Below are 24,221 nucleotides of genomic sequence, written 5' to 3'. Positions count from 1 at the left end.
TAGCAGACAGGTGAGATCTATAGAAGTATGTGCTACTTATTACGGTAATTTAAAATCACACACAAAAAAGTGCCGTGTAAACCCAGCCTCAAGCTATATGTCAGAATATAATCCTTAAAATGTGAATACCTCTTTAATTTCAGGCTATTTCTCATTCCTGGCCTTGTTAGCTGCTATATAGTCGGTAATGAGATATAGCGTGGATAGACTTGTGTGCCACTTACTTATTAGTGATGGCCCCTGTGTCCCACAGAACTGAACATAGTTATTACTGCATCCAGATACACAGAGTCTCACATCCATCAGTAATGAGAAATAGGGCAAGTACATTTGCCCCCAGATATATAACTACATTCAGGTACATACAGTTTCATCCCCTTGACCACGCTACCTACCTAAGATGGGATAGCTTTCATCCCAAACACATAAAGAACTCCATTGTCTACAGCCAGGCTTTCAGATACTATCGCATATGTTCAGACCCTGTAGATATGGACAAACATTTGGGTGACCTCAAAAATACATTCTTGAGGCAGGGTTACCATCCAAGAAAGAATACCATGATCGGAGTTATTAAAATACACAATACCAAACAGGAAAATAATTGGGTGCCCCTGGTCGTCACATATAACCCCCACCTGGAGACGCTGAGAGGAATCACACGCAAATTACATCCACTACTGCAAAAAGACAACCGTCTAAAATCAATATTTCAAGACTCCCCTCTCCTGTGCTATAGACAGCCACCAGATCTCAGGAATATGGATATTAGCAGTTCAATGTCACCTCCAACTAACACAGGAACATTCCCATGTGGACAAAAAAAGTGCAAAACCTGCCCACACATACTAACCACGGATAAAATAAAGATCCCAAACTCTGATCAAGACTACAAGATCCCAGGTACTTTCACCTGCAGCACACCTAATGTGGTGTATTTAATAATGTCTACCAAGTGTCCTGGGGGCCTGTATGTAGGAGAGACAGGCCAGACACTTAGGATGAGGACGAACTCACACCGACATAGGATTAGAGAGCAGAGAATTGACCTCCCTGTACCAAAACATTTTGCAATCAAAATCATAATATCATCAATGATATGAAGATCCTGGTTTTAAGAGGAAATTTCAGAAACAAAAAAGATCGGAGTGTGTGTGAATACAAGCTAATGATGACCTTTGACACACTGGAAGGGGGGTTAAACCAGTCACAAGGTTTTATGTCGTTTTACAACAAGTAGACACCGAGTCACTGATCAAGAGAATCATAAAACTCAGAGACCCTTCCTGTGAACTGATATTTCTTTGGAATTATGAGTTTATTTGCGTTTATTGTTTTCTATCAATGGTGCATCAAACACTGTATTCCTGTATAAATGGGCTTGCCTTAAGATATAGTGTTATACCAGCCTGATGAAGGAATCAAGTTATTCCGAAAGCTCACAACATGTCATAATTTTTTGTAAGCCATTAAAAAGGTATCAGCTACTGAGAACTCTCAATCTTTATATTTCATATTCTCTGGCTAATACGGTACAAAGATAAATTTTTCATATATGAAATGTATCCTTCATTTATAAATATGTATTTTTTTAGTAGCAGTGCTATGATAGTATCTCTAGTGTAAAAGTCAGAAATGACAGGAAATGGATGACAACAAAGAGCAGTAGAACAAGTTGTTTAAATGTCACACAGTGCAGAGAGATACTGTAGATCCCAGGCACCCAAGCATCTACACCAGCTTAAGCCAAAAGCTAGATGGACTTGTGATGAATTTGGAGACCAAGTTGTCATCACAAAACCTGGTATAAGAAATAAACAGTCCACAAATTGAAGTCTAACTAGAACCCACAATAAACTCACCAGCCAGATCAAAACCAGGGGAATGAATCAGAACAGTGAACATGTCCAAGAGCTAGGAGCAGAATCAAAATCAGAAGAAATGCAGATTTCCAATAACAAGCCAAAGGTTGGTATTAGAACAGTCCAGAACAAACAATCAAGGTATAGGAGCCTAACTAAAGTGCAACCAAATATCAGGCACCTGGATGAGAAGGAACATAGTTTAAATATCTATTGTCAGCTGCTAATTATATAATAATACATTTTATTTATATAACGGCAACATATTCTGCAGCACTTTGTGCGTCCAAACTTTTGGTCTGTACTGTAGGTATTAGGTCTCTCTATGTCTGAAAATGCACTGTCTACAAACTTTTGAAAGCATTTTCTAAGGGGAAAAAAAATCAAAAGAGCCAAATCACAGTTTTTTTTTTGTTTGCCTCTCATAAAAAAATTGTGATGAAAAGTAATCAAAACAATAGACATTTCTCAAAATGTTAGCAATAAAAAATATATATGGCCCAGCAAAAAAAAGTTACAGGAGTCAGAAGTTGACAGGCCCCAAAAATTTTTTTTGAAGATTTTTCTGCATTTTTGTGAGCCAAAGCTGGGAGTGGATTGAGTGGAAGGGAGAAGTATAAGAGCTTCCTTTATATTTTCCATTCTTATTGAAGGCACTCCTGGGTTTGGCGTGAAAAACTGCAGGAAAATCTGCAACAAAAAAAGCTGTATTTGTGCAACATGAGGCTAAGCCTAAATTTGGTATTCCCATAAACATAACAACCCACAAAATACAACTGATATGTCAGTTAGGCTGAATAGTGAATACTGTGAAAAGAAAGTCCATAAGAAAATCGCTTAACAATTTTCTCAAATTCCACCACATTCAGAACTTTTTTCCAGCGTTCCAGTATATCATCTGGAATATTAAGTGGCAAAATTACAAAGAACAATTTGTCCCCAAAAATTAACCTTCAATACAGCGCTGTAGACAGAAAAATAAAAAATGGTTATGGCATTTGGAAGGTGGGGAGTAAAAAATTAAATCGAAAATCAAGAAATGGCTTCGCGGGAAGGGGTTAATGCCCCTAAATGGCACAATTATTGCATTGAGAAGCATGTTGGACCTGACAGATTCTCTTTAATCTGTATTATGTTTATTGTAATGTGTTATAGTATTGCGTTTGCTTCACAATTCAAAGCGGTATTGTATGTGCCTTCCTTAGCTGTCTGCATCACAAGCTGCTTACTGTGCTGTGATGTATTTATATCTACACATCCAGGCTAATCTTTTGCATGACAGATTAAACTCCCTGAGAGCAATTAGTATTTTTAATTTGCAAAAAAGGGAACAAAATATATTGCAAATTATTTAATGAACCAAATAAAGACAATTAGTGATACTGGGTGCATTGTTTGTCAATAGTTGTTGGGAAAGATCTTGTAGGTGCATTATCCTGAGTTTATAACATTTCCAAACAACCTATGATGTATAAGGCAGAAGATTAAATAACAATTAATCACTCCAATAAATTATGTTTGCCCCTTCCATATGAAAATGGTCTGCTTTATTGTAGAGATATGTGAACTCCTCTGGGGCACCTATATTGCACACAGTCAAAATGTATATAACACTATATACATAAGAGAACAATAACGGGGATTGGTGATCCACCACACCAATACATGGAGTTGGAGTAGCTAATAGGTATTGTACAACTTCTGCTCAGTACTTAACATTTTTAGCTATTGACATTTAGCAACAGTTAAATACTATTACCATCAAAGATATAAAACAAAAGTTTACTGTGGGACATCCCTTGGCTATCTCTAAATATGTTGTAAAAGATATGAGACATTAAGGGAAATTCCACCTAAAATTGAAGCTTCTCATGTGCTTTATTAAGGTATTCCATGTGTCAGTCAATCTCTAGAGTCAATCTCTAGAGACACACTTTCTCTACCTAAATTTGTGGGGATCTATACCCACTTTTACTTCAAAGGTATTTATTGATTTACAACAAACTAGATATAACATGGTGAGCGCCACATCTGAATCAAATACAATCAAATAATGATACAAGGAAGGTATCAAATAACAAAGTAATTGTAAGGGCTCGACAACTGAATATTCCCCTGTCCCTGCCTACTTGCCTCACTGTCCTGGGCAACAGAAGACAACTGGGCAGTCCCTTCTTATGATATAAGTGATGACACAGATCACAGACAAGATAAACAACAGCAAAAAGGAGGCCAGCTAGTCAAGGGGTCAGTGCCAGTCGAGCATTGCTGGACACACCTGGACACACCTCCTGCGCCATAGCATGCGACCTGAGAATGGCGCTGAAGCCCGAACAGGCAAAGATGTAATACAGTAATACATAGTTACATAGTAGATGAGGTTGAATGAAGACATCATTCCATCAAGTCCAACCTACAACCCTACAGTGTTGATATAGAGGAAGGCAAAAACCCCATGAGGCTTAAGCAATTGCTCCATGTCAGCAGAAAAAAAAAATCCTTCCCGACTCCAATCTGGCAATAGGTATAAACCTTGGATCAATTTGTCCTTAAAATCTAGAGTCCATAGCTCGTAATATTGTTCTCTTCAAGAAAGGCATCCCGGTCCTTTTTGACCTTGTTTAATGAATCCGCCATCACCACTTCCTGGGGCAGAGAGTTCCATAGCCTCGCTGTTCTTACTGTGAAGAATCCCCTTCTACGTTACTGGTGAAACTTTCTCTCCTCCAGACGTAGAGGATGTCCCCTTGTCACTGTCACCAGCCTAGGAGTAAAAAAGACCATTAGAAATTTCTTTATACCCAGATACAAAATACAAAGAAAACATGAATGGAACAAAACGTAAAAATCATGGGAATCAACCTAGGGTAGGGGAGGAGAGGAAAATAAAGACAGTGCTACTATGTGCAGGAGTGCTACTAACGGCCCTCCTGGGAAGATAGTGAGGGATAGTGGGGAGATGGTGGGGATAGAGAGAACTCAATCCAGTATCAGGGGTCAAAGTTGGAGCAATATGGGAGACATGGGAAGTGAGAGCTCTATACCCACTTTTACATTGCACAGATTGACTCAGGTTCATCATGACTTGACTCAATTCAGGTACCATGTAGTGTATTTTTCCCTGCAGAAAGGACCCTCTTTACATAGTGCATTGTCATTAAGTAATTACCAATTAGTTGAGCAGTGTTTAGATATGTGACCTAGTACCAATTTGGCTTGCTTGGTATCTAGCCTAACTCAGTTATTAAAAAGTAGCTTGTACCATGTACTTTGCAGTACTGAGGCGATCCAAATAGATGGAAACAGCTGTCCTCAGCTGAGAGACTGACTTGGTAAAATCCCACATCATTGCAGTAAAGGCCTCTGGAAGGTCGGGCATGATGTTAAAGGGAGCGCCCCCTAGTGGGCTGCATGACTGAGGCACTGTCTTTCTATTTACATCATGGAAGACAGATTTGCATATTCTTCCCATGATCCCTCACAGTGGAAGGCATATGGCTTAATAAGACTCCACACACCTACATGGTGGTCTCTCCCTAAGGAGTGACAATATACCCTTAGTACTTTTTAGCAGTAATACATTACGAACAGGGGTGAACCTTCTCCTTTCGCCGCCCGAGGCGAACTACAGAAAGCCGCCCCCCCCCCGGGAGGAGGGGGCGTGGCCTAGTGGAGGGGGCGGGGCTTAGCGCCGTTCGCAGGCAGAGAGCAGGTGACCTGCTTTCTGCCTGAGCGTGCGGGGAGGCTGCTGGAGCAGCGCTGCTCCAGTGGCCTCCCCAAACCACTGCTCGGTAGTAAGCCAGTCCAGGACAGCTTGTCCTGGACTCGCTTAGGGAAGCAAAAATGCCGCCCTCCCTGAGGCCCTGGCATAGTGCCGCCTGAAGTGCTCGCTTCAGGTTGCCTCATGGGAGGTGCGGCGCTGATTACGAAAGCAGTCCAAGTACCATGCAGTGGAAAAGTGGTTTATGTGTCACTCATATATGCACCAGTACGTCTGTATGATGAAATTGTATGTGCTGTTCCACCCTGCACGAGGCTGCTAAAGTGATCAGCAGTTAGATAAGATCCTGTCACACGGTTATAATGAAGAAGATGACAGTGTAGCTTCCCAATTCAGAAATGTCAACCAATGTCATAAATCTGGTATTTTTGCTTTCTTATATAGCGCCTTCATACTCTACAGCGCTTTGCAGATAACTTACATGATTCCTATGAATTTAATTTGTTCTTCTACAAGATTAAACTGACAACTTGCAAATCTTGTTTAGGATTTTCCACATTCGGATCTACTTATAATATATAATGTAGTATCCTTTTCGTGATGACAGCTGAATGACTGGTCATTGGTTCTTAGGGAACAGTCAACATAACCTCAAAACCATTACTGAAGTATTTAGTCTCTGGGGAAAAAATCTGCTCTTAGAAAGAACATGGCTGTACAGTTGAGCCAAGGTAAATACAAAGCAACAGAGGGTAACGTAATTTTGAGATGTAGCTTTTGTCATTCAACGATGAGGATTCACAGCAGCTTTCTCTAGCTTGTGAGGTAGAATTATTGGTATTAAGATTAAGATTTTAATGCATGTCTATAAAAAAATTTGTAATAAAAACTTTAAAACTAAAACTTTAAAAGTTTAAATCCCCCCTTTCCCTAAATTACATACGAGAATAAACAAAAATTAACATCAAAATTAGACATCCCTGTGTCCATAAATCCCCCCATAATATTTATGCCATACAGTGAAAAACATAGCAGTAAAAAAAAAATCAAAACGTGTAAATCAACATTTTTTTTTGTGTCATTTCACTACCCCAAAAAATGTAATAAAAAATGACCTACCTTCCCAAAATGTTGTTAATAAAAACCTGTCCTGCTATAAAGAAAACCCTTACACTGTTCCGTATATCAAATAGTAAAAGCTACAGGTGTCACAATATGTTGATAGAAAGGCATTTCTTCATTTTTGAAATATTTACATTTTTTACGTCGAAAAAAAGAAACCTGTTAGAAAATAGTGCAATTGCATTGTTCTTTAATTTCTGCTAAATTTTGATTATTTTTTTTTCCAGCTGAAATGCAAAAATTAAAAATGGCTCTAATAGGAAAGGGATAAAATTGCACATTGTAGTCAGGACTCAGTCCTTACGTGACTACTTTGCTGTAAATTGTACAGAGCAGCGCCTGATGACATGACAACTTCATCCAACAGTGTCTTCTGTTAGGTGAACAATGACTACTTCCGTGTCCAGCTGTCACCAAACAAGAGGAAGATGAGACGCATGGAATATCAAACCACCCATCCCCCATGGACTTTTAAACCCCCCCTAAGCCCCCCCCATCACCTGTCTACCCCAAACCCACCGACACCCAAACGCCCCAAACAACAACGAGGAGACCCTAAAGACACTGAAACTCCCAACCCACGAACCCCATACCCATCCCCCTCCACCACCCCCAACCTTCTTTCTGCTTTGGCAACACCAAACATTCTATTCTTTGGTAATGCTAATAAAGCTCATTTGTATCTTGTTGTATCTTGTACTTTATGGATCTCTACTCTGTGCAAAATATGTGGAGGAATGGGGAATCCATATAGAGGCTAAGTCACATCTATAAGTGTCTGAAGACGGACAGGAAGGGAAAAAGAAAAAATAATCAAAGTTTTATAATAAATGTAACAAATACTAATGATAACCTTATTGTATTCTTAGTGAAATGGCAAAAATCAGTAATCAGGGGTGTAGCTGAAAGGATATGTGTCCATATACTGAGTGCCAGGGGAGTGCTGACAAGCCAAAATATAGAGACATATCTAGAGGAGCAATTAGAATCTATTGTGCCGGTAAAGACATACCAAGCTGCAACTCTACCTGTCTGTACTGTCATTGCCTGCAAAAACTGGCTTGAACATAGCAACAGCACAGTCAGCATGATTTGTTACAGAATGAGCAATATAGACTACGCTGAACACAGAACTGCCTGCAATAATGAAATTCTACATTCTGCAGATAGTCTCTGGACTCCAATAACAGCTCCATGTGATAGAATCTTTTTCATATTTATTTATAGCATGTAGCACGTAACAGACAGGTTAAATTATAGATCTTCAAAAAAATAAGATGTTTTCATAGCAATAAGCTTTCTTATGTAGTTCTAATATGGACCTATTCAATATATGTGTTCTGTAAAAGAGCAGTCCAATTTATTTATGTTTGCTTCCAATTTTTATTATACAGTACATCTATGTCATCTATATAACTCACAATACCCTAAACACCCGTTCTCCCTTCTCCCCTGCCTGAATAAGTAGGAATATATATTTTGCTAGCAGATCCCTCCACAGGCAGAATTCACACTTTTTATATATAAGATATTAAAGTTACCTAAAAATGATTTTGTATCATTTGGCTTCTGCAGGAAAGTAAGCTTTACAATAAAAGAAATTCATCCAAAAGTAGGTAAATAGGTTTTTCACCCAAGAGTTGGCTAGTGACGTTTTTCCTCTCTGTTATGTTGGTAAAAATGTTATTTTGGTATTGGTAATAACAGAATGATAACCAATATGGCTGCCCTTCCTGTTACCCCAAAAATCAATTACATTAAGTCGCAAGGCAATGTTAATTGTTATAAAATCTTTTGAACAAATGAGTTTTTAGTACCAGATGAACACATTCATTGAACGTTAAGAAAAACAATGCGGCAGTGCAAGCAACGTTATCATAGTAGCATACAGAATACATGCTTCAGTAAAGCAATGAAAAGCAATGGGAAAGGTTTCAACATGGTTACAGGCATTAGGTGTAAGTGGCATCTTGATCATGAAAGAGGATGATAACAGTTAAAGTGTCAATAAATAGTGCAAAACAGGAAAGTGGGAGGAGGATAGCCATCTTGAAATGGAATTACAAAGAAGAAAAAAGTATTTTTCCAGCTCAACCTGTTCAATATACCATCCTCCTGGGAAGCACGGATGCAAGGCAGACTCAGGCTGGCTTGAATACTTACTACTTCCATATCTTGAAATGGACCATGGTATCTGTATTCATAGTGTATAGCCTTTCACAGAGCATAACAGAATAGACCCAAGTCTTAACCATAGAGAAAATGATATTGTGGGTTCTCCATCTGGCTGCCATTGTGATTGGAAAGAGCTTAGAGAGATCAGGTGCCTATTTTGCAAATGATGTGTTCTAGTGAGGCTCTGCGTTATCCACCAAGAAAAGGTATGGAGCTGCACATTAGGAGGGAAGCATGGGTTATGTAGAAGTGGGGTGGCCGGGGAGTTATGGGGCTGCAATGTGTATTTAAAGTGCACCCTTCACCAAAGTAAAAGCGAATAGTGCAGTGGAAGGTATCAGGTGGATAAAGCTGGAAGGGAAAGCAGGGAGAGCGGGTGAGATTGGAATTCAATCCACCTGGGGCAAATCATGGTAGCATGGATCAACTCAAGGTGGGCAAGTCTAGCCACCTTGTAATATTTGAAGAGGTTGAGGATTAAGAAGCCCAATACATAGTTTAATGGCCTGTCTCCCCAAATGAATTGAAAGATTTTGCCTCATAAGGCCCTTAGTAATGATGGAGATTGGCAAAGTGTGCAGTAAATATTGGTAGTAGGACCATCCAAAGAGTAGAGATCCAACTAGTCCCCTCTATATATGGAAGGTCCCATGTAGTCAGTCTTTATGGTCCTTTAAATCCAAGGGTAGCACACATTCTGCATCCAAATCATCATTCTGAACAAGACTGAAACCTCCCGTTCTTGTGATAAATAGACGTGTCAGGCTGGGTTCACACGGAGTATTTTGGCTCGTAATGTGGTACGTAGACGCCGCGGGAGGTTTTGCAGGCCGTATACGCTCCCATTGTTTTCAATGGGAGCCAGTACTGTATACGCGGCGCTATTTTGCGGCCGTGATTTTGCAGCGGCCGCAAAATAGCGCCGCGTATATGGTACCAGCTCCCATTGAAAACAATGGGAGCGTATACGGCCCGCAAAACCTCCCGCGGCGTCTACGTGGCACATTACGTGCCAAAAGACATTGTGTGAACCCGGCCTCAGTGGTCAGATCCCCCACTGATCAGAAATGATTCACTATCCTATGAATAAGGAATAAATAATATTTTTGTGGCATAACCCCTTTTTAATCACTTACATATTCTGTAGACATTTTAATCATAGCATTAGTAGCAATCCAAATTAGATCAGACACACACTATGGCAGATATCATAGAAAAACAATAATGTTATATGTGTTACGCTAGGTTCACACCTGCGTTCAGGGTCTCCGTTCTATGGTTTCCGTCTTCTGCATGCCAGAAGACGGAAACCATAGACCGGGTCCGGCCGTGAGCGGCAGTGAGCGTTTTATGCTCTCCGCCGTGAAACCGGATTTTTTTATCCGGACACAGAGTACTGCATGTCCGACTCTGTGTCCGGATTATAAAACCCGGTTTCGCAGCGGAGAGCGCAAAACTCTCACTGCCGCTCACGGCCGGACAGCTTTCTCACCCATTCAAATGAATGGGTGAGAAAGACTCCTGCAGGTTTCCGTCTCCTGCCTCTGTTTTAGGCAGGAAACGGAAACCTCAAGTACGGAGTGCCGGCGCAGATGTGAACGAGCCCTTACATAGGAGGAAATTGTAGTATCCAGTAAAACCGATACAATCTCAGTGATAACATACATGGTCTATGCACTATGCTTGCTGCTTTGTTCAAATTAGACTATTTAATAAATCTTAGAACTACAAAAACCAAGCGCCAAACAAATAAACATCAAAATCTCTAACTTATTAGACTATATTCATAAAATTACAAAAAGATATTAGTGCCGTACAAACATTTGCCATCGGGCACGTCCTTTCATCCTCCCCTCTCCCATGTGCTGCTATATTCTTGCTCATGTAACTTTTGCTTTCATATATGTTTGATTGTATGGCATTATGCATATCATATGGATTTATATGTGAAAGCGTATTTGGCATTAACTTCTATGTGTTTTTGCTGCTCTATAATTTAGAGGAGAGAGGGAATGTTTGTTATTTCATGTGGTCTTGTTCTTTGTACTACACTAATATCTTTTTGTAATTTTATCAATACATTCCAATAAATTATAGATTTTTATGCTTTATTTGTTTAGTGCTTGGATTTTGTATTTCTAATGTTTATATCACCACAACACCTTTGTTTAATGGTATATGCATATTGGTATTTGCCCATTTGTTGTTTTTAATAAATCTTATATACCTGTACTGTGCATATAATGTGCAGTAATTATGTAAAGCTTTTCTACCATTTTGTATATACAGTCCTATGAAAAAGTTTGGGCACCCCTATTAATCTTAATCATTTTTTGTTCTAAATATTTTGGTGTTTGCAACAGCCATTTCAGTTTGATATATCTAATAACTGATGGACACAGTAATATTTCAGGATTGAAATGAGGTTTATTGTACTAACAGAAAATGTGCAATATGCATTAAACCAAAATTTGACCGGTGCAAAAGTATGGGAACCCTTATCATTTTATTGATTTGAATTCCCCTAACTACTTTTTACTGACTTACTGAAGCACAAAATTGGTTTTGTAACCTCAGTGAGCTTTGAACTTCATAGCCAGATGTATCCAATCATAAGAAAAGGTATTTAAGGTGGCCAATTGCAAGTTGATCTCCTATTTGAATCTCCTCTGAAGAGTGGCATCATGGGCTACTCAAAACAACTCTCAAATGATCTGAAAACAAAGATTGTTCAACATAGTTGTTCAGGGGAAGGATACAAAACGTTGTCTCAGAGATTTAACCTGTCAGTTTCCACTGTGAGGAACATAGTAAGGAAATGGAAGACCACAGGGACAGTTCTTGTTAAGCCCAGAAGTGGCAGGCCAAGAAAAATATCAGAAAGGCAGAGAAGAAGAATGGTGAGAACAGTCAAGGACAATCCACAGACCACCTCCAAAGAGCTGCAGCATCATCTTGCTGCAGATGGTGTCACTGTGCATCAGTCAACTATACAGCGCACTTTGCATAAATAGAAGCTGTATGGGAGAGTGATGAGAAAGAAGCCGTTTCTGCACGTACGCCACAAATAGAGTTGCCTGAGGTATGAAAAAGCACATTTGGACAAGGCAGCTTCATTTTGGAAACAAAAATTGAGTTGTTTGGTTATAAAAAAAGGCGTTATGCATGGCGTCCAAAAAGAAACAGCATTCCAAGAAAAACACATGCTACCCACTGTAAAATTTGGTGGAGGTTCCATCATGCTTTGGGGCTGTGTGGTCAATGCCGGCACCGGGAATCTTGTTAAAGTTGAGGGTCGCATGGATTCCACTCAGTATCAGCAGATTCTTGAGAATAATGTTCAAGAATCAGTGACGAAGTTGAAGTTACGCCGGGGATGGATATTTCAGCAAGACAATGATCCAAAACACCGCTCCAAATCCTCAGGCATTCATGCAGAGGAACAATTACAATGTTCTGGAATGGCCATCCCAGTCCCCAGACCTGAATATCATTGAACATCTGTGGGATGATTTGAAGCGGGCTGTCCATGCTCGGCGACCATCTAACTTAACTGAACTTGAATTGTTTGTCCAAAATACCTTTATCCAGGATCCAGGAACTGATTAAAAGCTACAGGAAGCGACTAGAGGCTGTTATCTTTGCAAAAGGAGGATCTACTAAATATTAATGTCACTTTTCTGTTGAGGTGCCCATACTTTTGCACCGGTCAAATTTTGGTTTAATGCATATTGCACATTTTCTGTTAGTACAATAAACCTCATTTCAATCCTGAAATATTACTGTGTCCATCAGTTATTAGATATATCAAACTGAAATGGCTGTTATAAACACCAAAATATTTAGAACTAAAAATGATTAAGATTAATAGGGGTGCCCAAACTTTTTCATAGGACTGTATAATAGGCACTGTCATTACAAAACCTTTCTGTGCACTTTTTTTCGGATGAGTAAAGAAAATACCCAGTGGGGTGGAACTAGTAATGTCTGTCTTAAGTGTGCTTTGTTGATATACATGACCTCCGCATACTTCCCTTTTATGCTTGACCAATCTCATTAGCATGGTCAGATTTCATTAAGCTTGAGTGACTCATCAAAGACTTTGTCTGAAAAGGCTTCCCCCGTACAGACTTAAAAAGTCATTTGTGTGCAATCCCAGGTTTTAGGGTGCTGCTAGGACATTGTCTTGGTTAAGTAAAGCTACATGCTATCACACGCTATAGGCAAAGTTCAGAGATTCTGGCAAAGTATATAACTTCCAAGAGTTCATCATCTGGGTTCTATTTAGAAATAAGAGGTTTGTAATTAATCTAGTGTAGAATTCTGAGAAAGGAAGTATATACCAATGTGTAGTAAATATAAATAGTCTCGCTTTTTCAAAGTTACATGATTCCAATTGATTATCAAGCTACTTTTCCTATCTTCCTTGAACTCCCAAATAGTTATCAGATTTCATAAGATAAGTGGTTTCGGAAAGAACACATGAAAAGTGGACATTTCCAATCAACATATTGTAAACCTTATTGACATTGTCAAAAAAGAATGGCTCTTCTCTCAATTCATCAGGAGAATATTAAAGAGGGAATTTCACCTCCTCCAACAACTCCAACTCTTTACATCTTCCTGTGCTTTTCCATTGATTCCAGTGCAGTTGAAATTTATTCTCCATCCCCCACCATTCCCGAGCAATCATTGTTGTTAGTTTCAGCATATATAGGCTGCATGCTGTCAGGTGGGTGGTCCCTGTCTTTCTGCTACAGCCCAGGACCACTCACCTGACAGTATGTAGCATTATTCTGTTGAAACTATGAGGTCACTTGAACAAAAGCTATGAATAGTATCTGAAATGTACAGTATGGTCAACTTTGGTCCCAAAGTTATTTAGCAAGTTCACACATAAGTGATCTTCAACAGGAGATTACTATTATTGCACATCTTACAACAGTTCCTGTACAGAAAGAACATGTTACAAAGCCCAGAGATAAGGATCTTGCCTTACCCTTTCAGTTTACTACTATGAAAATGGATGAAAGCACAAATAGGTTAAAAAGTTGGCTACAGTTACTATCAAAGAGCATGCATTTTATCAAGCCCCATCTGTTATTTCTGTGGAAGATAAAACTCTGACAAAGATGTCCTGCAGCAGCTTATTCTCTCCTCTGTGAATATGAAAGTTCTGCTGGGAATGCATGTTTATGGTGGGATCGAGAGGTATATCTGTCTAAGTGTATGACCACCTTTACAGACAAAGCTGAGATGACTACAGAAGTAGCATCGTTCCTAAAAGTTGTCCAAATGGAAGCAATTATTTCATCCTGACACATATATTATAAATCAATATAATACTAATTATTCAAATAAATGAATGGGCCTAAGCAGGAGTGAGTCTCAAGCCGCGGATGCTGTGGCTGAATCAGCTGCGGAATCCACACGCAGATGGTGGCATGTTGCTTTTTTTCTCCGCTAGTTGAAGAAAATCGCTAGCAGGAAAAAACTTCTAAAGACTCTCATTAAAATGAATGGCAGGTGGTTTCGCAGGTGGATTTTGAGGTGGATTCTGCATCAAAATCCGCCTACAAAAAACTTTGTGTGAACATACCCTAAATAAAAAATCCTCTTCAGACACAATTGTCTTATAAAGAGTCTGTCATCAGAAAACACAATATCACACCAGTCACAGAGCACTGTAGGGGACCTAGTGCTGATCACTATCACAAATTAATATGCCATTGAGATGTATGGGGCAGAGCTGCAGTACCAAAACCCGCCACTACAAATTGTACAATGGATGAGCAGCGTGCCTATTATGATCATAGATATGAGTTGTGGGTACTATGTTTTTCCATATTCCTTTATATTTAAGATCCATGTGCAGTAAAGAGCTCCTGTGAATTACTAGTCCTTCCATTCCAGCCTGGTGTCACCATCTTGCTGCTACCTATAAATCTGCCACTATATGTGTACTAAAAACAGGGATATGTTGGGGTGTGTAGTAGTAACGGCAATTGCATGATTTAAGAGGAACTTGTGAAATTCAAGAACTACATGTTAATCATAAATAATGCTTAAATCATAGAAAAAATGCAATTATTTGGTAAGACTACCAGTTTCTGACATATTAAGCAGAAACAAAACACTAGAGTGCTTCCATATATAAAAGCTGCCTACTGCTCCATTCCATTGTGCAGAAAGGTGTTGAACTGCTGAAGAGTTATGTCATCACTGTGGCAATATCTGCTCATTCCATTCAATTACATTTTGACATATTATTCTATACACGTTCACAGTGTGAGGAAGACACACTACTCTGCTACTGCCTTATTCCTACTGCCAGTACCATCATAGTCCTATTGATGTATAAACATGAAATTGATGTTCTTTTATTGTTATAGGTTCATTTTATGTTTGTGCTTACATAATATTCATATTGCTGTGCATTTATCTGGACAGTGAGTTGCATTACATTACAGATATCAGCATAATTACGGTAATACAATACAGATTGAGGGTCAGATCTTGTACTAAATTATGAAACAACATGGAAGTTGAGTATGTGTTTTTTCAAAACGCATAAGACGTTGAACATGTACAAATGATAATATAATTATATTAAGCTGTTCAGAGTGAACAAGCCACAACGAGTTAGTACATAGGACACGTGTATCTCATTAGTTGTACTTTATGTACACGCACTTTGTTCTCTTTCACTACTTGTGGCGTTAAATCAACAAAAATTTACTATATCGGAGGAGGTACTTGCAAGCTATGTGAATGTAATGCTGATGCTGCAGAATATGTTTGCAGTGTATATATATATATATATATATATATATATATATATTAATAATACAATAAGGTTCAGGTTTCAAACCTTTGTCTCTATTAAGACAGAGACAAAATGTATTTTCTTCTGTAAAAATACAAGTTAGAAATGATCACTTCTAGTCTGATAAATGAGCTTCAAAAGTCATCTTTAAGGGCCCGTTCACATGGAGTAAACGCGCGCTCATTATGGCAAAATACACGTGTAAAAAATACACGTGTAAAAATAAGGCTCCCATTGACTTCAATGACATTTTACACGTGTATTTTGACATGTATTTTGACGTGTTTTTTTACACGTGTAAAAAAATGTCATTGAAGTCAATGGGAGTCTTATTTTTACACGTGTAATTTTTACACATGTATTTTGCCAAAATGAGTGCGTGCCCCACGTTGCGGAAACGCAGCTATTTTTGTTGCAGATTTTATTGTGGTTTTTGGAGCCAAAGCCAAGAATGGCTACAGGAGGAATGGGAAATATATACAAGTTCTTATACTTCTCCCTTCTGCTCAATCCACTTCTGGCTTTGGCTCAAAAAACCACAACAAAATCTGTAACAAAAAAAAGCTGCATTTCTGCAATGTGGGTCCTCAGCCTAAAGGATTGTTAACAGTTTCTGAGAACTATATTGTAAATGGAATGTATGAATCATGCCAATGGTTGTTCTCCAATGAAACAATAAGGGTCTTGCACTGCCAAAACAAAGGAAAAAAAAAAATAAAATAAAATATTTTTTATTACATACAAAAAGCATTGAAGCCATATAAGAAAAAGAAGTATACATTCAGAGATTTCAAGTTAGCCCAATGTATATATTAGTGACTATATATTATTATATATTACTAGATTACAAAAACAAGAATTGCTCCCTTTGCAAATAGTCATTTTATTCTACCTATTTTCAGAAGACGAAGTCCTGCTCCTGATGTAGGAGCCCACTATTTGTTGCACTACTCCTGATTTGGCTACATTTCCTGTTATGGTTATTAGCTTCATACTGCCCCCTTAGCTAGTTTTCGGATTCTCCTTTGTCTGTCTTGGCTCATAGAATTATGCTAGTTTTAAATAGCTGTCTCTACTGCTCGCAGTTATGAGCCAGACTCCTGCTTTTGCTTTTGTAAGGCCTTGCATGAAAACCATATCAGTGCCATACATATTTTACACAGCTAGCATACTGACCCATTCATTTCTATGGCCCAACTGTTTATTTTCCTAGTTCCATGTATCAGGCTGTGAGCCTTGGGCAAAACTCAGGACAGGTCTTAATCAAGTCCATTTTTGGCAAGGGATGACATCATTGATCCAGTCATCCATATACCATACATGTCATTTAGTCACAGTTAGGCTACATACACATGGTTGTGTGCATGTCACCTAACATAAATGAAATGAACAGGAATTTCAAAAGTCCATTTCATATTTTGCAGCAATGCTTCTTTCTCCATTGACTTTCCCATTTGAAAAATAAACAAGGAAAAACACGTGGGGGAAATGATGAATCCATATATGTCAGGTATCTGATGTAAAAAAAAAATTTGACACAAGCCAAACAAGTGGACATGGTTAACTGGGTAGAGGGAGAAGTGTCAATGGATCAACACAAAAGGTGGCAAATCTACACCTGCTTAAGCATAGATAAGATGCTCTACAGACAGACCAAAGATGCCGAATTTAAAGGCCTGCGCCTCATACTCCAACAAACATCAGTTTAAGACTAGAAAATGAATATAAATCATTCCCATTGTGGTATTATATAGAAGATATTCTAAGTACATTTCCTGGTAATATTTATATACATGCAGATACACACATTAAACCTTAGGAAATGGTAGTATATAATACACCCTTCAACTTTGCTTTATGGGATTTTCTTATTGTAACTTGTTTTCCACAGTGCTCAGAGTCTACTCTAAGTGTAGGAATTGATGTTATTTTATAAGAGGGTCCACTGCCTACTAAAATCAGATCCCTATAGTTTACTACATTGCAAGGATTTAGTCAGTGAATTACATAGCCAAAAACTACAGTATATACTCGAATATAAGCCGAGGCCCCTAATTTTACCACAAAAAACTGGGAAAACTTATTGACTCAAGTATAAGCCGAGGGAGGGGGAATGCACCAGCTACTGGAAAATTTCAAAAATTAAAATGGTCGGAGTTTTTGGGTGCAGTAGTTGCTGGGTGCTGGGGAAGGGGAGGGGGTGTTTTGGTTGTCTTTCTGCCCATTCCCTGGGCTTGAGGACTGGGATTTTTTTCCCCCACTTGGAATTCAGCCTGGCTGAATATAGGGTATGTGCAGTGCTCCTTTTAACCCCTTCCTGACGGAACAGGAGCACTGCAGATACCCTATATTCAGTAGACCGGGCACTTTCAGACACAGGGATACCTTTTGTGTATGTGTTTCACAGTAATTTTGTACTTTTATATGTATTCTAGGGAAAGGAGTGATTTAGAACCTTTATTTATTTTATTTTTTATTATATTTTTTTAAAGCTTTTTTTTTTTATTGGAGATTCTATACATTACTATTGTGACTGGTCATACACACACAAAAAAAAATAATTTTTTTTTTGCTTGACTCGAGTATAAGCCGAGGGGGGCTTTTTCAGCACAAAAACTGTGCTGAAAAACTATGCTTATACTCGAGTATATACGGGTACTAATAGATTCTTAAAAGTGCCATGGGCGATGACCATTTTTGCTTGGGGCCCTCTGCTGTCTGTGTCTGCCCTTGCATAAATGTACTATGCATTGAGTTGAACATGATGGGTTAAAATTCTATTATAATAAATATCTGTGTATTTCTTTATTTGTATTACTTCCCATTGTTTATGTAACCACAGTGAGACCTAATATCTAATATCCTGACCCTAATAAGAGTTGTTTTTCACATGTTAGGACTAGCTTATGTATCCAGAGAAGGTCTACCCAAGAAATGCTGGTTTGATTCTAAAACCTTTGGTCCCAGTGTCTCAAGATGACCGTCCTGTTTTTTCAGTTTAAAAGATGTAATTGGAAACTTAGTTTTTGTACTGTTCCCATGCTGCCAGGGTGCTCAGTTCTTAATCCATACTAGAAGTAGTCATTATGGATATGTCACCTTACTAGTGTAAATGTAAGATGAGTACAATTAATATTATAATATTTTACACTGAATGCCTTTAGAATAACATATATAGAATTTTTACACTGCATGTAAATTTTGGAAGCAAAAAAATGAATTTTATGGTTCTGGTGGGTGATTTGGGGAATTTAAGTACTGTAGACTTTTCACGTCACTCATGTGCATATTAGTAGTTCCTTAAAGTGCTGCTACTTATGTTCTGTATAGCTGCCAGTGTGGGGAGCTCTAACAAGCCAGCATCCAGAATGCTTCATCTTCAGCTTTTCACTCACTCCCCAGCACACATGCTTTAAGTCTGATGCAATCCTTTGTCTCTTCAGTAGAGTACGCACATCCACTTGGCCAGCTGGCTCTGACTTGTCTCCCCATCCAGATCAGATTGTGATATAGGAATCTACCTTTGGATGTACTACCCGGTCATCCCTGTTGGACTAGCTGCACTGCTCAAGGACCCAGGTAACACCCTGTCTGATCATGCATTCATCCTCAGCATCTATGTACCTGGATGTCTTTATGTTACAGAAATAGGGACTAGTGGCTTGTACCATTTTTAGTAACCTGATTCTAAGCACACATGAGGAGTGGATGTCTTTTCTTATATATTTATTTCTAATCTCCTTAGTTGCTATAGAGTCATGTTTCCTTTACTAAGACAATAAGGCGGCAAGTGATCATGTGAGATGTATAAGCTGGCTGTCAGATCTATGTAAACAGCAGCACGTTACATCCCATGACATTTTCATTGAATGGATGCTGGACTGAGATGTCCTTCAGTGACTGAATGCAATGTACCAGGACTTGTGCTGTGAGTCACTGGCCACGTCCTTTATACATTGTGAATTCTGTGCCCAGAAGCTGAACTAGATTTATTGCATTCCCCTCCATTTTCCAGCTATTAATATGTATACATGTAATGCTTACACAATGAGATTATAGCGATTAAGCCAGAACCCAGACTGCTATGTTGTGATGTCTGAGGCTTTATCTATATGACACACATAACAGGGGGAAGAGTCCCCATCCTCTAATGTCATGTTAGTGGATGGTAGGTTATTTGTGATGACGATGTGTCATTCATCGGAGTCACATAATAACATTGCATGTGGTGATAATTAGCGGTGCCCTTTAACAATGTGCCGCTATCACATGATACCATGCAGTCACAATGTATTCATTACGACTGGAGGTGAGACTGACGTCACAAGCACAATGCCATGGATATACACATGTCCCTAGGCAATTGTTACATCGTTCCCTCCAATCAGCAAACTACACAATGTTAGTGCAGCAGTTGTGGCTTGGTATTCATTCTGTACCCAATTTATATATGGTATATAAAGGGAACAATGATCTAAAGTGGGAAATTGTACTTTCAGATTGACTGCTAGGAAGTGACGTCTCAGGAAGGCAAGTTTCTATCCACCATAATCCTCTCAGATCAAACACTGTAATCCAAAGTACAAATCTGTGAGTCAAGGCAGAAAAGGTAGAATGACTAGAGTGATTGGTATGTCTAAAAATTTGCATATGAGGCATATATACAGATAGATAGATAGGTAGATAGATAGACAAAATACAATTTAGACAACACATCACGGTATGAAAAGGTGCGAACCACTATGACAATATACAGGTTAAAAAACTTCAGCAGCTCTCTGTGCACAGCACCAGGGCATATGGTAATAGAAATCCAAAAGGCATTAATGTTATTGTTAAAATCAACTAATGTGATCTATAAACTACTCTTATAAGTTAGAGGTTCTTTGTAATACACATTTGATCAAACAGTACAAAGTCCACCTATCACAACAAGGCGACCTCATTTAGATGGAACCCTACACTAAATATTGCAAGGGATAGCACATGTTTATTCAATTGGAATAGAGTATATATATATTTCACTCCCCCATCTGCCTTAGGCTATTTTAAATGGAGCAGGCTCTGGATCCTACTTGCCCTGTATTTATACTGTAGACATACTCTGGGTCCTAGAGAAGTGTATTTATTTAGTGTAGGATCCCATCTGAATGAGGTCGCCTTGTCGTGGCAGATGGGCTTCATACTGTTTGATCAAATGTGTATTACAAAGAACCTCTAACTTATAAGAGTAGTGTATAGATCACATTAGTTGATTTATCAATAAAATTAATGCGTTTGTTATTTCTATTTCCATATGCCCTAGTGCTGTGTGCAGAGAGCTGCTCCAGTTTTTGCACCTAGATAGATAGATAGACATATACAGTGTTGGCCAAAAGTATTGGCAACCCTGCAATTCTGTCAGATAATACTCAGTTTCTTCCAGAAAATGATTGCAAGCACAAACTCTTTGATATTAATATCTTCATTTATTTTGCTTGCAATGAAAAAACACAAAAGAGAATGAAAAAAAAGTCAAATCATTGATCATTTTAAACAAAACTCCAAAAATGGGCTGGACAAAGGTATTGGCACCCTCAGCCTAATACTTGGTAGCACAACCTTTAGACAAAATAACTGCGAACAACCGCTTCCGGTAACCATCAATGAGTTTCTTACAATGCTCTGCTGGAATTTTAGACCATTCTTCTTTGGCAAACTGCTCCAGGTCCCTGAGATGTGAAGGGTGCCGTCTCCAAACTGCCATCAAGAGATCTCTCCACAGGTGTTCTATGGGATTCAGGTCTGGACTCATTGCTGGCCACTTTAGAAGTCTCCAGTGCTTTCTCTCAAACCATTTTCTAGCGCTTTTTGAAGTGTGTTTTGGGTCATTGTCCTGCTGGAAGACCCATGACCTCTGAGGGAGACCCAGCTTTCTCACACTGGGCCCTACATTATGCTGCAAAATTTGTTGGTAGTCTTCAGACTTCATAATGCCATACACACGGTCAAGCAGTCCAGTGCCAGAGGCAGCAAAGCAACCCCAAAACATCAAGGAACCTCCGCCATGTTTGACTGTAGGGACCGTGTTCTTTTCTTTGAAGGCCTCTGTTTTTTTTCTGTAAACTCTATGTTGATGCCTTTTCCCATAAAGCTCTACTTTTGTCTCATCTGACCAGAGAACATTCTTCCAAAACATTTTTGGCTTTCACAGGTGAGTTTTGGCAAACTCCAGCATGGCTTTTTTATGTCTCTGGGTAAGAAGTGGGGTCTTCCTGGGTCTCCTACCATACAGTCCCTTTTCATTCAGACGCCGACGGATAGTACGGGTTGACACTGTTGTACCCTCGGACTGCAGGGCAGCTTGAACTTGTTTGGATGTTAGTCAAGGTTCTTTATCCACCATCTGAACAATCTTGCGTTGAAATCTCTCATCAGTTTTTATTTCCGTCCACATCTAGGGAGGTTAGCCACAGTGCCATGGGCTTTAAACTTCTTGATGACACTGCGCACGGTAGACACAGGAACATTCAGGTCTTTTGGAGATGGACTTGTAGCCTTGAGATTGTTCATGCTTCCTCACAATTTTGCTTCTCAAGTCCTCAGACAGTTCTTTGGTTTTCTTTCTTTTCTCCATGCTCAATGTGGTACACACAAGCAGTGGCGTAACTAGGAATGGCGGGGCCCCATGGCGAACCTCCGCTGCCTCTATGGTAGTTACGCCCCTGCACACAAGGACACAGGACAGAGGTTGAGTCAACTTTAATCCATTTCAACTGGCTGTAAATGTGATTTAGTTATTGCCACCACCTGTTAGGTGCCTCAGGTAAGTAACAGGTGCTGTTAATTACACAAATTAGAGAAGCATCACATGATTTTTCAAACAGTGCCAATACTTTTGTTCACCCCCTTTTTATGTTTGGTGTGGAATTATATCCAATTTGGCTTTTTGACAATTCTTTTTGTGGTTTTCCATTGAAGACAAATTAAATGAAGATAATAATACCAAAGAATTTGTGATTGCAATCATTTTCTGGAAGAAAATGAGTATTATCTGACAGAATTGCAGGGGTGTCAATACGTTTGGCCAACACTGTATGCATACACACTCACACAAACATCAGCCATAACATTACAGCCAAAATCTAAAATTATTCTAATATTGTATAGATCCCCACCATAAAACCATTAAAGCATGGTCTCTAAAAGACCTCTGAAGGTGTCCTGCAGTAACTAGCACCATGACATTAGCAGTCCATTAAATCCTGTAAGTTATAAGGTGAGACCTCCGTATGGCTATGATAGCATGAAGCCATCTACTGACTGGTTCCCTTTTAAACCCAGTGTAAAATATGATATTAAAACAATTAAAGAAAATTATTTAATCAAAAATTATATTTTATTTACAACGTGACTTCAAATATTGTTATAAGCTTCTTTTTTTCTCAACACTATTTGTTATATTTTACTTGAAGATCAATAATTTACAATAATATGCCTATTTTGTGAGAATGGACAATTTGTCTCAATCAATTCACATTTCATTGTTCTGCTTTTCTTAACCTAGTCATAGTTGTAGGAGTACAATCCTAATGGCCCGTTTTGCATTTGTTCCATTTGGCTGTCTCAGTGTCATCCGTTTTGTATCAGTTTTTAACTGTGAGAGAAATAAACGGATGAATTTTATTGGTCTTTCTTTGTTTACCCAACCCACTGATCAGTTTGTAACAGATGTAAAATAGACATAAATAAATTTTATATCTGTTAAAAATGGATCAATTGATTTCTCTTGGGTCAAACAATAGGGCAAAGACAGATCATGTCATTTTTTTTTTTTTTTTTTTAATTTTTTTATGGCTGTTGCCATTACTTTTATAGCAGTTCTGTTTTAATTGGATTCAATTCAGCTGATTTGTTTGTTATGGCATTTATTTACCATTAAACCTTTATTGCGCTGAATTTGTAAAGATCTGCCAAGCATATGTACTTGGATATGTTAAAAAGGAGGCTAAAGTAGTACTTGTACTGACAGCAATTGACTACTTGTTTCTTCAATAATTCTTATATCCAAAATACTGGCAAACATATATCAAGAAGGTTGAGGTCCAATCTCAGCATGCCGTTACCTGGTCTCTGTACGCTTGCAATGCTCTCCATGCTAGCCTGTGCAACTGACTTTTCTGAAAGCTACTTTCTCAACTTCCTAATTGCCTGATTGTCCACTCCCACATGCGCAAGTGGATGGACCAGCTGGGCCCATACTTCATGACTGCGCATACCATATCCATTACAAGTAGTGATATGGCTGACCCAGCCCAGTGATTCACTGTCCATATGCACTAGCAAAGAAAAGTTATGTAACTATACCTGTCAATCACACTGTGGCCCTGTTCATACTGGGCTGCTCAATGTTGTAAACCTGGTCCCAATGCTCACTAGGATTTAGCTTTCCTATATAGAGCAGGCTAAAAGCTAGTGGGCAGAAGGACCTGGTCCCTTAGCCCACTAGGATTTAGCCCACTCTATATAGAACAAG

At 38.8% G+C, this 24,221-nt stretch overlaps 1 protein-coding gene across 2 annotated transcripts in view; it reads left to right on the top strand.

The window, feature by feature from the left end:
* The window catches only part of SLC38A1 (solute carrier family 38 member 1), a 203,401-nt gene that overhangs the window by 142,842 nt on the left and 36,338 nt on the right, over window positions 1-24,221 (top strand). Inside the window, exon 1 of one of the 2 annotated variants that reach the window (XM_075274365.1) lies at window positions 19,080-19,285. The exons of the other annotated variant lie outside the window; for it this stretch is intronic. The gene's annotated coding sequence lies outside the window, so the exon portion shown is untranslated. Of the gene's footprint in view, window positions 1-19,079; window positions 19,286-24,221 lie in introns of those variants that run through there. 2 annotated transcript variants of the gene reach the window in all.

This window comes from Leptodactylus fuscus, chromosome 5, assembly GCF_031893055.1.
Source record: "Leptodactylus fuscus isolate aLepFus1 chromosome 5, aLepFus1.hap2, whole genome shotgun sequence".
NCBI lineage: Eukaryota > Metazoa > Chordata > Amphibia > Anura > Leptodactylidae > Leptodactylus > Leptodactylus fuscus.
This window is presented reverse-complemented; position numbering and strand designations above follow the sequence as displayed.